Genomic DNA, 15,946 nt, shown 5'->3' with positions numbered 1-15,946 from the left:
TCACAGTCACTTGTTTTCCTGAGCTGAACTCAAGAAAACTGCAGGGCCAGTCACAGGCCTGCCAGCTTCCTTTAAAATATCAGTCATAAGCAAAATCAACCCCTTAATGCTAAAATATTTTCAAAGCCTTTTAACTGAGCTGTATAAGGTATCAAGCAGGAAATATTGAGCACAATTACAAACCAACGTTGTGCATTTTTAAAGTGCAGGTACAAGATTTTGGATGATTATGTTGACATACTGGAAATATATCACTGTCAAATCTTCTTAAGGACTTTGCTGCAAGTATTAGACTGCACAAAAAGCAGTGAGCCAATCATGCCAAAAGGCTTCACGTTTGTAGCCACTTGGTATTAGCCCCCCAAGCTGTTAACACTACTTTGACCTATTAGCACTTTTTAAAGGTGCTATTGGTGAACAAGTTAGCAAACAACTGTCAATTACCACACCCAGCAGACTGTGAGCCACATTCAGGTTTCAGGATAGTAGACCAAAGTCTTTTGCTCTGTTTTGTTTTCAAACCCCTCTTAACCTTTAGCTTCTTAATGCTTTATGTCATGTTAAGCTAGTTGCTTTTTTAGCCACACATGCTGTTTGCTGTTAAGCAGATAGCGGCATGGGTTTATCTGAGCTGTGAGCTTTGTTTTGTACAAACTTCTCCCTGTTACTGCCGAGAGCGGTAAGAGAATTTATGTGTTGAAATTGCAGGTTATGAGACCAAACAAGTGACTGAAAAACACAAAAAACTGTTGACAGAGCAGAGAGAAGCATAGATTCAAAGTGCAGTTTTCTGAGGGGTCGTCAAAACGACTGACTCCTTTAATTACACCAGATTGTATTAAACATGAACAAAATCTTAATGACATCACCCATCAATTTCTGAAGAGGCGTGCTCAAGCCCAACGATAGTGGTTGCCATATTGGAAATACTGACTCTACCTAACTGTCAGTCAATCTAGAAGTAGGCAATGATGTGGAGCGGAGGCAGGACTTAGGGTGCACTAACATTAGGCTCAGTTGCTCTGTACCATACCGAAGCATGATTGTCCCCCCTCCCCAAGTCCCCTGCCTGCCTGAACTCATAGTGCTTCAGGTTCAACAGGGCCTGAGCCAATTACCTCTTGTACATATCACGTCAGATTGTCGCGTAAATCTTTTCCAAAGACCTCCGAGTGCTTGTGGGTCATCTAGTTGACTTTGAATATATGCGTTTAACCAAAATTTGAGAACCTCTACATCGTACCAACTTGAACCCTTTGCTGCCACTGTGAAATGATTGTGGAGATGAAAAGTCCCATCAATATTACGTCATGTACCCGAGCTTGTGCTCGTCCATGAGCAACCGAAGTCAAACTCTTTTAATCGTACCAGGGCCAAGGAAGTGCAGTTTTTCCCCAAGGTTTGTTTTTATCAGTGCATACTTAATAAGTTTAAGAATTATACCATGACGTATTTTAGACAGCCTACTTTAATGTTAGAAGTAGATATGATTGGTGGAGACGGTAAAGGTAAATAAATGATGATCCTTTGTGTGTATAAATACAAACTTCATGGCACCCCTGCATAAGTCGGGTCCCCAGTTGGGTCTGTATTCGCCCCTCCTTGTAAGACTCAAAAACATTGTAAATTTCATAATAAAGTATTTTGTGCCTTCCTCTTGGAGTGGCAGGGATAGGTTGGTGGGCCAACATCCCAAATGAATGGTATGGGAAACACTGAAGTGTAGCGTGCTTGAGAATGGTACGAAGCACTCACACTCAAACAAGCTGGACTTAGGGGGTCAAACGTATTTTGGCACGGTTCATATTGTCTAGTTTGAGTGCACCCTTAGGCCTCCTAGCAAACAGCTACAACTAGCCCACCTGTCAGTCAAATCAGCCACACCCTTAATTATGCCTAATTAAGGAAAATGTACTAAAAAAACTAAAGAGCCAATTTAAGGGTCCTTGTGTCAAAATGTAATTGCATAAAAGACTGAATGATGAATGAATGAATCTATATCCTTTTATCCATCTATCTTCTATCGATGTCAGGGATTTTCTTTTTTTCTGATCAGAAAATGTTGTTTCTCTGGACTTAAACAAGTCATAAAGACAGTTTAAAGGTAATCTGATCAGAGATTAAAGCCATAGTCTAAATAAAGACATTACTAAAAGGCTTTCCAATAGAACCACCACACCCCTCATTTTATCTGATATTTTAATAACTGAAAAAGCTTTCCAAAGAGAGGATTACATTTCTATGTTCCCATCCTGACATAGAAATACCATTGTATCCCTTTCAGATTGACTAAGCTCGGTGACTTTTCCATCTCCTCCTGTCCTGAAATGCATTGATCCCTTCACACGTCCAACCAGACGCTAGTTATCTGCTTTCACTTGATCTGCTTATTTGGCCCAGGTTGAGCTCAGATCAGCTCGTCTCATACACTGAATCCAGCGCGCTCCCATTCGCTATCAGAATAAATAGGTTAAGGTCTTTTTGCAGCGTCACATAGCAGATAAATGATATTACAGTCGGGATGAGTCAAATCATCCACAAAGACGCTCAGTGTCACAGTATAAGAAGCTATGACAATGACCTGTATGTGACCCAAACTATCATATATGGAGAGCATTAATCTACAGTTAAAGAGAATGAATATCTGCCACTGTGCATGCTGGGAAATGGTGGATGAGATTTAGAGAACAGAGAGAGAGAGAGAGAGAAAGAGAGGGGGGAAGTATTTGAGCTGAATGAAATTTAATTCCCATAACAGCCAGATGTGATTTGGTCTTCATCAGTGCAAGTAATTATGATAATTAAATGAAAGTAGAGCTGATCCAATGGACTACCACCCCCCCCCCCCCCCCCCCCCCACACACACACACACACACACACACAGTTAGACACATGTGCGCTGTAATACTACTAGTTTAATGTTTCATAATGGAAAGACAGACTACAAATTATCATTAGAATAAAATCACAACCCTCTGAACCTTTGACTAGAACACACTTGACAAAAGTTCAGAGGGAACGAAACGTTGTGATTTTTTCTGATAAATTCCTGACGCTTAGCAAGAGCAGTGTGCAGGATTTTTTCTTTTCAAGTGACAGTTTGTTGTCCTTACGCACCTACTTCATGAGATGAAGATGCAATCACCTCCTTAAAAATCACAAAAAGTATTTAATGTGACAGCGCGTGCACCAGACATATATTCAAAAGAGTGACACAATATCTTAATTTAAATTTTCAAAAATGTCTTCCGTCCTTGTCAGAATGAATATGCCACTTTTTTCAAGTCTCTCTCCTTTTTTAACATGGGAGGCAGAAGACGACCTGCTTTTAGAGCATTATGACAGGATTAGAGGGGATGACAAAAGGTGATGTAATGTTATGAGTCGAAGAAGAATACTCTAAAAGTAGCCGAACACACAAACTTGCTGCGGACTTGAGGAGAACTATTTCAACAAAGTACTGCACATTTCTCCACAGGTGAGCCGGACAATTAAACCCACTGGTGCTACAGAATGTGAATGAATTAAACTTGAGAATCTATTGAGACATTTGCTGTACAAGAAAACGTATACAGCTTCTGTGAGAGTCTGTAAAATAAACAGGCACTGTAACTGATAATCCTCTGTTACTGAGAGTAGAAACAGCTTTGACCTGAAGCTTTAAAAACACGGCCAAATGACAACGTAAAGATAATCGTGTATGATGAAGGAGTAATGATTCAAAATGACAAATTCAGAAGTGTGGCACTACCTTGACCATGTTGAAGTGAGGTTCTCTGTGGCCCTTGTAAGTGAAAAAAATGTGTTTACATCGTAACAGATTACTGATACGTTAGTTCTTTAATATCAATACATCTTTCTTTTTTTCAGAACCTGCAGACATAAAACGTTATTTTGATATCTGGAAAGGGAGCGCTTCTGTAAATTACATTTACTGACCTACAGTAGGTTCACTTATTTTTCTCTCATAATTGTGCACAATTTGGAATTAAATATATACTATTGCTATATCTATAAGAATTCAGACATCTATCTCCATTGTGCTTTTATAGAGTCCAATTAGTTGTCGAGGCCTCACTGATTGAAAGGACAAAACATTCTTTGTAAATCATTATTAATTTTGCGCAGCACAAATGAACAATGGTAAACCAGCACTGTTTCAGCAGATGGCTGTTTGTCATGAGTTTGGTTTTGCCCAAGATTTCTGCCTGTTAAACGGAAGTTCAATCTTTGCCACTGTAACATTGCTAAATGATGCTTGTTGCTAATTATGGATCATGTTGGGTCTTTGTAGATAATATAAAAAAGATTAAGGTATTTTACCTGCTGTTTTGTCAAATGTTTTGAGATGACATTTGATATGAATTGGCGCTAAACAAATAAAGATTGATTAATCAATTTTGTGTATGTAAATAAAATTAGCAATATTGTGTAGCTTTTAATGTCATTGGTCTTATATGTTAAAAAAAAAAAGGTTCAGAAAAGACCACAATCCCACAACGTCACGCACGTCACTCCTTTCAGCTTCGTCACATTTTGCTGTTTGGGGGTTAGAGGGTTCATCTCTTAGACAAGGTTACGTCTTACTGTCCACATGTGCAAATTTATCATCACATTTTTACTCATTTCTTTTTAATCTATTTCATGTCTCCCGAGGTCACAAAATCATTTCTTTAAATGATACCATTTTTCATTGTTTTACTTTTTGCCTGACTCTGTTCTTCATATTTGAGTGAGCAGAAAACATAAAAAAATAACATGTTTTCATTCATGGTCCTTTGATTTTTTTACATTTAATATAACAGATTATGGTTTCTACAAGAAAACAGGTGTCATCATCCTGTTGTCATGATGGTCAGTATGTAATGTGTAATAAAAGGTATTTATGCATTTTAAAGTCATTAAACTAATATTTAAAAGGATTGCTTTCTTACGTTTACTTAATGTTAGAGTTTTGTGAATTATTTTTTACAAAGTTGTAATCTTTTAAAGGGATATGTGAGGACAGTAGGATCTCACCTGAACTTTTTAGACTGTAGTTGTGTTGTGTTACGTGCCTGGGCCTCTCTGAGTGATCGTAGGTGCGCAGACTGAACTGATGACCTACTTCTGTTGCAAAAACCTTTCAATGTAATTGAATCAGATAGCTTAAACAGAAGGTATGGGCCTACAAAACGAGACAGCTGGGGAATTATTACTATGACTAGGGTAATGAAGTCATGGAAGAAACGTTTGATTATTTTCCATGATGTGCTTATTTATTTTAATCGCCCTTTATCTGGACAAAAAAAGTAAATAAGCATTCAGACGTCAATGGAGGGAAAACTGATCTCAAATATGCAACCACTGCTTCACTTCTCATTACATAATGCGTCAGCCATTACATTTCAATCATTTAGGGAAGCCAAGGAACATTGTGCACTACAGTCCTGATCATGACATCTCTGCTGGAAGTCACCAGAATTTAGCCACAACAAGACATTTTTGGAGAACCTTATAGTAAATGTCTTTTGCACAAGCCTGCATATAAAACATTTATTGGATAATTAATATTCATCACTTTCTGGTATTTTTAAATTATTATTAGTATTACTATTATTGATGTTGTATTTTATCATAAAGGTTTTATCGTAATTATAAATATTAATATTATTATTATTTTGGATACGTTCTCAAGTGAAAAAAAAAGCATCCTAGGACAACCTATTTAAAATATGAAGCATCTACTCTTTAAAAACGTTAACACAATACGTGCTCTTATTAATTCAACAGGACTTGGATAGATTTCGAAAATACTTACATGTGAAACTCTGAGATTTACAGCATCATTTCCAGAGTTGAGTTGTTCCGAGTTTTAGAAGAAGGAACAGCCAAACTCTCCGTGCAAAATCCATGTCCTCTCCTCAGGGTTTATTCTTCATGATGGACCAAAAACTTCAAACCAGCAGGACAGAAAAAAAGTGCGTCTTATCACCACAGTCCAAAGTTTGGCGGTAAAAACTGACTTCTAGAAAAGTTCCAGTCGTTTTATCACCTTACGTTGGACATTTTGAAACCTGCCACAGGTGCGACGTACAAGTTGTCCTCTTTCCGTCCATCCGCGTGGCTCTTCCGTGGTCATCGCACAGAGGTGAGGTCGCGAGCAGAGGATGCTGCGCGCGCGGGGGGAGAGAAGCACCTCGATTTGCCCTTCAGCAGGAGCGCGAGGGAGGGAGGATGCTGCTGGACCACAGAGGATTAGCTCTCCTATAGCTGCCCCGGGGACAGCTGACACACAGTATACAAAATTTACAGGATATAGGACACAGTAAGAGAGGGGGACGTAAAGTTTACCCAGAGTTCACTGCGGGAAAGACTTATTTTTACAGGTATGTGCTGTGGTCACTATTTGGCTAATAGTTGTGCGTTGGCGTTATTACAACATGAACATAATTACAGCCTACAGTCAGCATTGAATGTTTAACCTAATTGTATGCAGCCTATTGAAAAACAAAGCACAAAAACAGATGTGAACTTTCTTGTTTTTGTTTTGATCAGAGAACAGGCTGTTACACAACATTTAACTTAAACCCTAAAAGGCCATGGTTAAACACAAGCTGTCAGCATTTTATTGACTTTTAGTGGGTTGGGTACAGTGTTGGTGTCTTAGTGCGCCCTCTAGTGGTCAATAGAGGTATTGGCCTGAGAGGAACAGTATGACTAATTCTGCATGACAGCGAGCTGCCCAAACAAAGATAGAAATGTACGACAGAGTAGTTCAGTCAGTTTTAGACCAACGACGCTTTTTTGAATTATTGCTGAGAGAGAGAGAGAGAGAGAGAGAGAGAGAGAGAGAGAGAACAACCATGTATTTGGCCACACCAACGATACTACGTTGGAACAAGCTTGACTCTGAAATAAATCAAAGTGGCAGGGAAATAGTGCATCTCTGTACATAGTTAATGGTAGGTTCAGAGGTGACTCTTTAGGGAGATTCACATACTCCTCAGCTCTCGGGTCTAGTGTTGTAGACTATACAATCACTGACATGATGGACACCTCCACTATCAGTGCATTCACTGTCAGACAGCAATCCCCCCTTTCAGACCACAACCAAATACATTTGTTCTGTAAACTCTCAGGTTAATAGGGAACCCAGTAAACTGTATGAATTGAATCCTACTTACAGAGAGACAAATTCATCATGGCCTTGAACTCACCTGATCTGATTAATGACATATTAATATATTACCAAAATCAGTATGTCCCTACCAGAGATAGTGTAAACAAGGCCATTGACGATATAAATATGATATTTCATAAGGCAGCTATTAAAGCTGACCTCATAAAACAAAAACAGAAACCTGTTAAAAGGCAAAATGCTGAAAATGGTTTGATCAGGAATGTAAGACCATCAGAAAAGACCTGAAAAAAATATCAAATGAAAATCATCGCCAACCAAACAACCCAGCTTTACGAATTAGATACATCAAAATTATAAAGACATATAAATGTACATTTAGGAACAAAAAACAAAATTATATCCACATAAAAATCAATTCTGGGATATGTGGAACAAATCCAACACACAGCAACAACAAACATTACCCATCCAAAATGGTGACATCTGGAGAGCACACTTTGAAAATCTGTACAAAGACATCCCAATCAAGCAAATCAATCCAGATCAATGTTTAAGAAAAACTCAAAACATTAGAAGAAACCATTAAAGATAACCAAAGCCCCCTTGATTTCCCAATTAGGCTACTTGGGAAGAATTGACAACACATATAAAATCTCTCCAGCCGAGATGGACAGACAGCATTAAAAATGAAATGCTCAAATGCAGCATCCCAGAGAAGCAGTGTTAAAACTGTTCAATGTTGTGTTACAGTCAGGATGTTTTCCAGACATCTGGTGCAAAGGGCTCATTTCCCCAATCCATAAGGGTGGATTATTTTGTAGTATTGTAAATAAAATAATTCTAGATTTCCTTGAGGAACACTCCATCCTTTGTAAAAATCAAATTGGCTTCCTCCCAAATCGCCACTAATATGCCACGGCATATGCCACATAAGACAGCCTACTAACAATATTTCCGGCTTTATGTATAGCCAGGATACATATGATACAATAAAAGCCCTATATTAATTAAACATTGTGCATTTTCTTATGATTAAAAGAGCATTTTGGGGGTCATTTCAACGAGAAAAGGCCTATAGTTTAATCATGTTCTTCTAGCTGTCTGGGGTCTCATCCAAACAGTTTGGTGCTGGGCGGAGCCATTTCTTCATCAGCCTGGACAAAGCCAACTTCAGACACAGCCAAAGCTGTCGTCTGTTGAGTCTGGGCATGTAGACATAAAACAGAGAAAAACCGTGACACTGATGCAGATAATTCTAAATCATGCCTTCATAACTTCTGCGACCCCGCGTTGTATCTATATTAGGCCACTGCGTGTTACTGTGAGCGGATCTTTGTCTTCCAAGTTAGTAAAGCCAAAGAGACTTTCGGTTTTCATTATGATCCTGCGCTGAAAACCTTTGACATCAAAGTCTGACAGTATGCCCTTTGAGGTAGAATCTCGGTTTTTAACAGCTTTAGAACTTCAACATGTCTAGAACACACTGACACAGAGTTGGCGATGATGAACGAGAAGTACGTTCAAATAGGTAGCATGTGAAACTGGGAAATTGGGGCCATTATTTCAAAATTTTGAAAAAAGAAAAATATGGCTGACTTCCTGTTTGGTTTTGACAATGGGTGCAAGAGGATTATATGTAGGTCCTGACATTGTTAATATATCGAAAAATGGTCATGCATGTAGGTGAAATAAACCTCTATGGGGAGGCCTTTTGGAAAAGTTCACAGGGGCAGAGACATCAAAGTTTGACGGTATACCAAACTACCAAACTTTAATCGATCAGATGAACTGCTCGGACAAGTGCTTTCAAATATGGATGCGGTGAAATCTGAAAAATAGCCAAAATTGGACTTTGACTGTACATAGCACACTTCCTGTACATTTAAGAGTATGGTCATAATGCATTTTTTTTCTCGTCTCATCGAGCTACATAAGGCTCACCAATTTTTGTGCATGTAGCTTAACCGTAGTACCCTGAGTGACGTCTGGGGGCGCGGTGGAGCCAGTCGGCGACGCCCATGCACTGAACCACTTTCATTCATAAATTTCACATAAGGCTGAATTTTGGGTGAAGTTTGTTGAGTTTTCGTACTTGTTAAAGCCCCCAAATAAGCAATTCATTGAGGCGAGGGAGAATAATAACTCCTTCAGTCTCAATAGGGTCCTCGCTCTGAGGTCGGTGCTCGGGCCCTAATAACTCCTACAGAACCGGGGTGAAGATAGTTTCATATTTTACATTTACCTGTTTTCGCGTCGATTACCTTCGATAGCTTCGAGTCAAAGCCTCGATTTCTCACAGTTTGGGGATATGTTAGAGAGCAGATTAAGGCAGAAGTTTCACAGTTTTGATAAACTTCAAATAACCAAAGATGACGATGCAGTTCTTTCAAAAAGAACAATATTAAAAACACAATGATTTATTCCATCCTTCCTTAAATCTCCAAACCAACAAAGCTCACTGGACACTAAACATAACATACGTCCTGCTCCTTTAAGGCGACCACATAGTGGCTGTTGAGAAATATGACTTAACTGTAGGTGGGTGGTGCTTAAATCAGCAGTGACAGTGACTGGCCATGTGAACACAACCACAGGACTCCCGATGAACGGGAAGCTGAGCTCACCAGGATCAACAGAAAATCCTCACTGTTGCTGTCTCCTCAACATTCTGACTGGAATTATCCTTTTGAGACTTTCCGATGTTTGTCTTTGGATTTCTATGAAGCGACATATTTGACAAAGAATACTTCTTAAGTAGATGGACAAATACACATACACATGAGAATGAATAGTTATTAAGTTGTGCAAACAATGTTATTGGTTTTCTGTGCTACACTCTAGGTTCATTTGGATTAATCTCTGGAGTCCTCACAAGTCTGCGGCGCCTGGACAACCAGACGCACCAGCGGTTTCTCCCTCGCAGCTTTACAAAATTACCGGAGGACAGCAGGAGTCATCGCATTGATTGACTCATACTTTCTTCCTCTGTTGGTAAAAACAAGCCGGTGTGACCATGCTACAAAATGAAAACGAAAAGGACAAACCGCTTCAGGCGCCGAAGGCTGAACCTGAAACTGACTCCCCGATCGACGACACTTTGTCCTTGCAGCAAAGTTTTTGTGGAGCATGACTGTCACCATTTTTCTCATCCAGCCTGCAACTCATGGGATTGTGATCTTCACTACTCTAACTCTTATATTGTTGTCCTCTGACAAAATCCTGCTAAAACAAAAAGTGTAATAAAGGACAGACACGATTACAAGACACTTTCATAAGGATGAGCCAATAACTTTTCATGTATTACCCAATATGTGTTGAAATAACTGTAATAGAAAACCCCCCCTGCACATCACTCTCTGCTCCCCCCATCAACAACCCCATCCCCACCCCTACCCCCACACCTTCCAGCACACAGCCCCCCTGCTCTAGCCTGTCACTCACAACAGCCCAGGTGAACAGAGAACTGAGGAAGCTGAAGGTCAGAAAGGCAGTTGGTCCGGACGGCATCAGCTCCAGGCTCCTCAAATCCTGTGCAGACCAGCTCTGTGGGGTTATGGGGCACATGTTCAACTTGAGCCTGAAACTGGGGAGAGTACCAGAGCTCTGGAAGACATCCTGCGTGGTACCGGTGCCAAGAGATCTCCCGCCCTAAGGACTTCAACCACTACAGGCCAGTGGCGCTGACGTCACACCTGATGAAGACCTTGGAGAGGTTGGTCCTTCACCATCTGCGCCCCCTGGTGAGCTCATCAATGGACCCACTGCAGTTCGCCTATCAGCCAGGCATCGGGGTGGATGATGCTGTCATCTACCTCATGCAGACATCTCTCTCACACCTGCAGAGGGCTGGGAGCACCGTGAGGATCATGTTCTATGATTTCTCCAGTGCTTTCAACACCATACAGCCCATGCTTCTGAGGGACAAGCTGGAACACACAGGAGTCGACCTGCACCTCACATCCTGGCTCCTGGACTATCTTGACCAACCGGCCACAGTTTGTGAGGACACGGGACTGTGTGTCTGACCGGGTCATCTGCAGCACAGGGGCCCCACAGGGGACCGTCTTGGCTCCCTTCCTTTTCACCCTGTACACTGCAGACTTCTCCCATAAGACACCCAACTGTCACCTGCAGAAGTTCTCTGATGACTCTGCCATTGTCGGCCTCATCACTGATGGGGACGAGGGGGAGTACAGAGAACTCAACCTGGACTTTGTGGACTGGTGCCAACAGAACTGCCTCCAGATCAACGCGGGTAAAACCAAAGAGCTGGTGGTGGACTTCCGCAGGCGCAGACCCACTTCCCCCACACCGGTGAACATCCAGGGAAAGGACATTGAGATAGTGGAATCTTATAAGTACCTGGGTGTTCACCTGAACAATGAGCTGGACTGGACTGACAACACACAAGCTCTCTACAAGAAAGGCCAGAGCAGACTTCATCTGCTGAGGAGACTCAGGTCCTTCGGTGTGCAGGGAGCACTCCTGAGGACTTTTTATGACTCTGTAGTGGCATCAGCCATCCTCTACGGAGTGGTCTGCTGGAGCAGCAGCACTACGACTGCAGACAGGAACAGACTGAACAAACTGATGAAGAAGGCCAGCTCTGTCCTGGGCTGCCCCCTGGACCCTGTTGAGGTGGTGGGAGACAGAAGGATGATGGCAAAGCTATCATCGCTGATGGAGAACGTTTCCCACTCCCTGTATGGAACTGTAACAGCTCTGGGCAGCTCTGGGCAGCTCTGGACAGCTCTGGGCAGCTCTGGACAGCTCTGGGCAGCTCTGGGCAGCTCCTTCAGTGGCAGGCTTCGCCACCTGCGGTGTCAGAAGGAGAGATACCGAAGGTCCTTCCTTCCTGCTGCAGTCAGACTGTTTAACCAAGCCTGCTCCCAGTAGATCACAAAACACACACACAACTGGACAATTCACTCTGACATTGTGCAATAATAATGTTATATTAATGTTATATTATGTTTATCAAACCACTTTGTGCAATAACATGTTACACTTTATGTGCACTGTGTGCATGTCTGTGTAACACTGAATATTACAGACTACACTTTTGTCAAATAGCTGATCTATTTTTTATTTTGTAAATCTATTTTTTAGTATCTATTTTCTGTACATTATTAATTTTTATTTTTTATTTAAATTGTACTGTGTTCACTTTTTGTCTGCAATCTTTGCTCTTTGCTGCTGTAACACTGTAAATTTCCCCGTTGTGGGATAAATAAAGATATTTATTTCTTAATCAGGCTCAATGATGGGAAGCTAGAGGAAATTGTATTTTTCTTTATACAGGGGACAACTGCATGTACCAAAACAGCAGAAGCACTTAAACACTTATACTCACATTCCTTGCCTGAGCCCAGGAGTTGAAAGGGTATGCGTTTTGATACGCTGTAGACTGTCAGTATCAAGAGATGGTGTTTCACTCCAAATGGGCATGCAGTCCACAGTCAAGTGATAGAAAATCAGAGCCTCTACGTTATCTCTCAAACGCAGGGCAAACTGGATCCATTCGACAAATACACGTGGGTCCTCAGCAATGAATAACAATCTAATCCTGGGTACCCAGTTTGCAGTGTGTTTACCTCTAAGCAACCGAGTGAGATTGAAGGCATGAATACATGGTAAAAAAAATAATCAGTGTGTTTAGAAGACAAAAAAATAAAATAAATATTGTAATAATTCTGTCTGTGTTTAAAGACAAAAAAAACATTTTTTTTACCAGTCGGCTTAGTGTTTTGGTGAACCTTCTGTACAAGATACTGGCATTTCTCCTTACTGAATTCAAGAACTGCAACTAAATGCCAGCTGTACTCCAGCAGGGAGCTTTCTGGATCATAGAGAGATATGAAAGTAAAACTCAGAGAACAGAATTCTGATCATCAGAGTTAAATAAAAAAGATGTACAGTACATCTGAGGAAATCTTACCAGAAGGAATGTTGTTCTCTGTAGGCAGCAGGACTTTTCCATGAACAGTTTTTCCATCAGCATTGCAGGCCAGCCAGTCTTCTGGAGTCCAGCAGTCATACTCCTCATTGTCAAAAATCTAAGTGAAGGATGTAGGAAAGATGAGAGATGTGCTCCAGAATGTAATGGCTCAGACGGGTTGCAGCAGTTACAGACTGACCTCTAGGGGGAGGTAAGGTGACATAGAATTGTCTGGTGTAGTCACAGGCTTGTCGCTGATCATGAGGTGACTGGAACATGTGCCTTTTTCTTCCAGAAGCTGTTCCAAGTCCAACTTCAAGTACTCCCTTCGGCATCTATGCAAACAATAAAAAGCACTTTAAGTTAAACATTCACAAATAAACACTTTATCAGCTAACCATACTAAATAAGTAGGCTAAGTTAATGTATGATAGAGTCTCATAGTAACATTAACATTACACCACTTAATCTGCCCTGTATGTACACCACATCACATGTTTAAAATGGAAAGCTCACTAAAATAAATGCCCTCTTCTATAATACATGTTAAACACAAACAGTACATACCTCTCTATCTTTAACTTGCGGGGGATCTGCCCAGGAGTTGTTTGGTAGGGCAGCTGAACCTTGGATGTATCTTCATTCCAGAAGAAGTCAGAAAAAAAAGTGAGGAAAACAGTGCAAAAGATCAAGTTTTTACACAGAAATGTGTTTTATTAAAAATCTATTGACTATCAGTTAAATGAGGATCTATGTGCTCAATCTCACATTGTGTTGTTTTGTGATCCCTGAACTTCAGGATGGGTTGCGGCTGTGACCTCTTCCGGATCTCAGGTCCAACACTATTAGACTAATAAATAAACAGTTAGCCTACTATTGGTTTAGGTAAGAGTATTACATAATAACATAACAAGAGCATATAGCGGCAGTGAATTAAATTACTTCAGTAAGTCAGAATTTTAAGTTTCAAAAGCAAATGCTTGTGTTCTTTTACCTGAAAATGGATTGTACTGATGCCACCTGAGCAGAGGCCCTTCTGTTCAGTCACAGAGGAATTTCTGATTGGAGGAAGTTTTGGTCTATAACTCAGGGCTGGAGGTTTGGGCTTAGGTTTGCTCGGAGGATGAGGCACCAGAACACCGAAACCAGGGAAGTTTTTCCTTTCCATCATCTGGAAGTAGAACACGATCAATACAATTTTAGGTAGTTACACAATGTAGGCATGAATTAAAGGGTAACTAAACCCTAAAACCACTTTTTCCAACTATAAACCTCTGTATTTGAGTATTAAGTAGTGTTATGGATCAATTCAAGTCCAAATCTCGATATTTGAGTACAAAGTATTGAAATTAGAAATTAGAAATGTGCACATTTGACTGCCCTCTAACGGCTATCTGTATTTCCTTCTGATACTGTCCTCTAATGTAGATATAAGATTCACCCACAAATAACATAAATATTTTTAGGCAAGTCAACTTTACAACAGTTTTTCACCTTTTTTAACCGAGTGCTACAGTCAAATAACTAGGGAAATAGCTAAATGTTCATAACATTAACATGCTGTTGCTTGCTGAAAGTGTTTCCTTTCTTGACTGAGACGTAGCTATGTTACCAAACCCAACTATTTTACTTTGAAAACAACTTTAAACTATAATATACTTACCTTATTTCCAATTAAATAGCAGGTGGTGACTGTTCTTTAAAGTATTATCAACATAGCGAAGCATTGACAGCTGGACGAGTTTAAATCTCAGTTGCTGCTGGTATCTAGGATTACATGTTGTAGGCTACGCGGCAACGGTTGTCATGGAAACCAGGGTGAAGATAGTTTCATATTTGACATTCGCCTTTTTCCGCGTCGATTACATTCAATAGCTCCGAGTCAAAGCCTCGATTTCTCACAGTTTGGGGATATGTTAGAGAGCAGATTAAGGCAGACGTTTCACAGTTTTGATAAACTTCAAATCACCAAAGATGACGATGCAGCTGGGAGCGCAAAGAACTGAATGTCTGTCCAACTATAGGTGGAGTTAGGGACCGTCGTAAAAGTGCAATACGGCTCATTTCAATATTCAATAATTAAGATTAAGATAACTTTATTGATCCCTGCAAGGGGAAATTTCTGTTTTACACTCTGTTAACCATGCAACATAGGCTGAAATATACACACATGCACAAACAGGATCTTATGGACATGCACTAATGGAGAGATGTCAGAGTGACGGAGCTGCCCACAGCGGGTGCTCCTGAGCTGGTGGTGGGGAGGGGGTTTGGTGCCTTGCTCAAGGGCACCTCGGCAAATATAAATAAAAATAACTCTGCAAATCATCATTATCAATGACATATTGCCTTAAAGAGCCCATATTCTGCCCTTTTTGGGGTTCGCATATTTAATCTATGTACCTACTTTTGTACGTTCACAATAGCTAAAGTTTGAAAAAAGTGTCTGTTTTCATGTACTGCTCCTCCTTGCTCCCTCTACGCTCTGAGTCCGTCAGCTACGCTCTGCTGAGCCCATACTGTTAGACCCCACATGGGCAAAGTCTGCTCTGATTGGTCTGCCGATCTGCTCTGTCGTTACTGGTCAGTTGCTCAGCACGCGTCTCGGAAATTTCAACATGAGCTGCAGGGTTTGCCACAACGAGCCAATGGGCTTAGATCAGTGATCTCACACTGACAATGACGCCGGACTGACACATTTTTATCGAGGGAGGCTAGAACCGAGCGTTACATGCAGCTAATGCTACAGTTAACAGGAGGACGTAGGAGAAGCTGCGTTTCCGCGGACCTTGAATTTTTGCACATAGATGTGCCTAAACATGCACAGGACACATGGAAAACACACTAAAGGGCATATGAAACCAGAAAAAGCATAATATTGGACC

This window comes from Labrus mixtus, chromosome 8 (assembly GCF_963584025.1).
Source record: "Labrus mixtus chromosome 8, fLabMix1.1, whole genome shotgun sequence".
Classification (NCBI taxonomy): domain Eukaryota; kingdom Metazoa; phylum Chordata; class Actinopteri; order Labriformes; family Labridae; genus Labrus; species Labrus mixtus.
The sequence above is the reverse complement of the archived record's forward strand: the minus strand, read 5'-3'. Positions refer to the sequence as shown.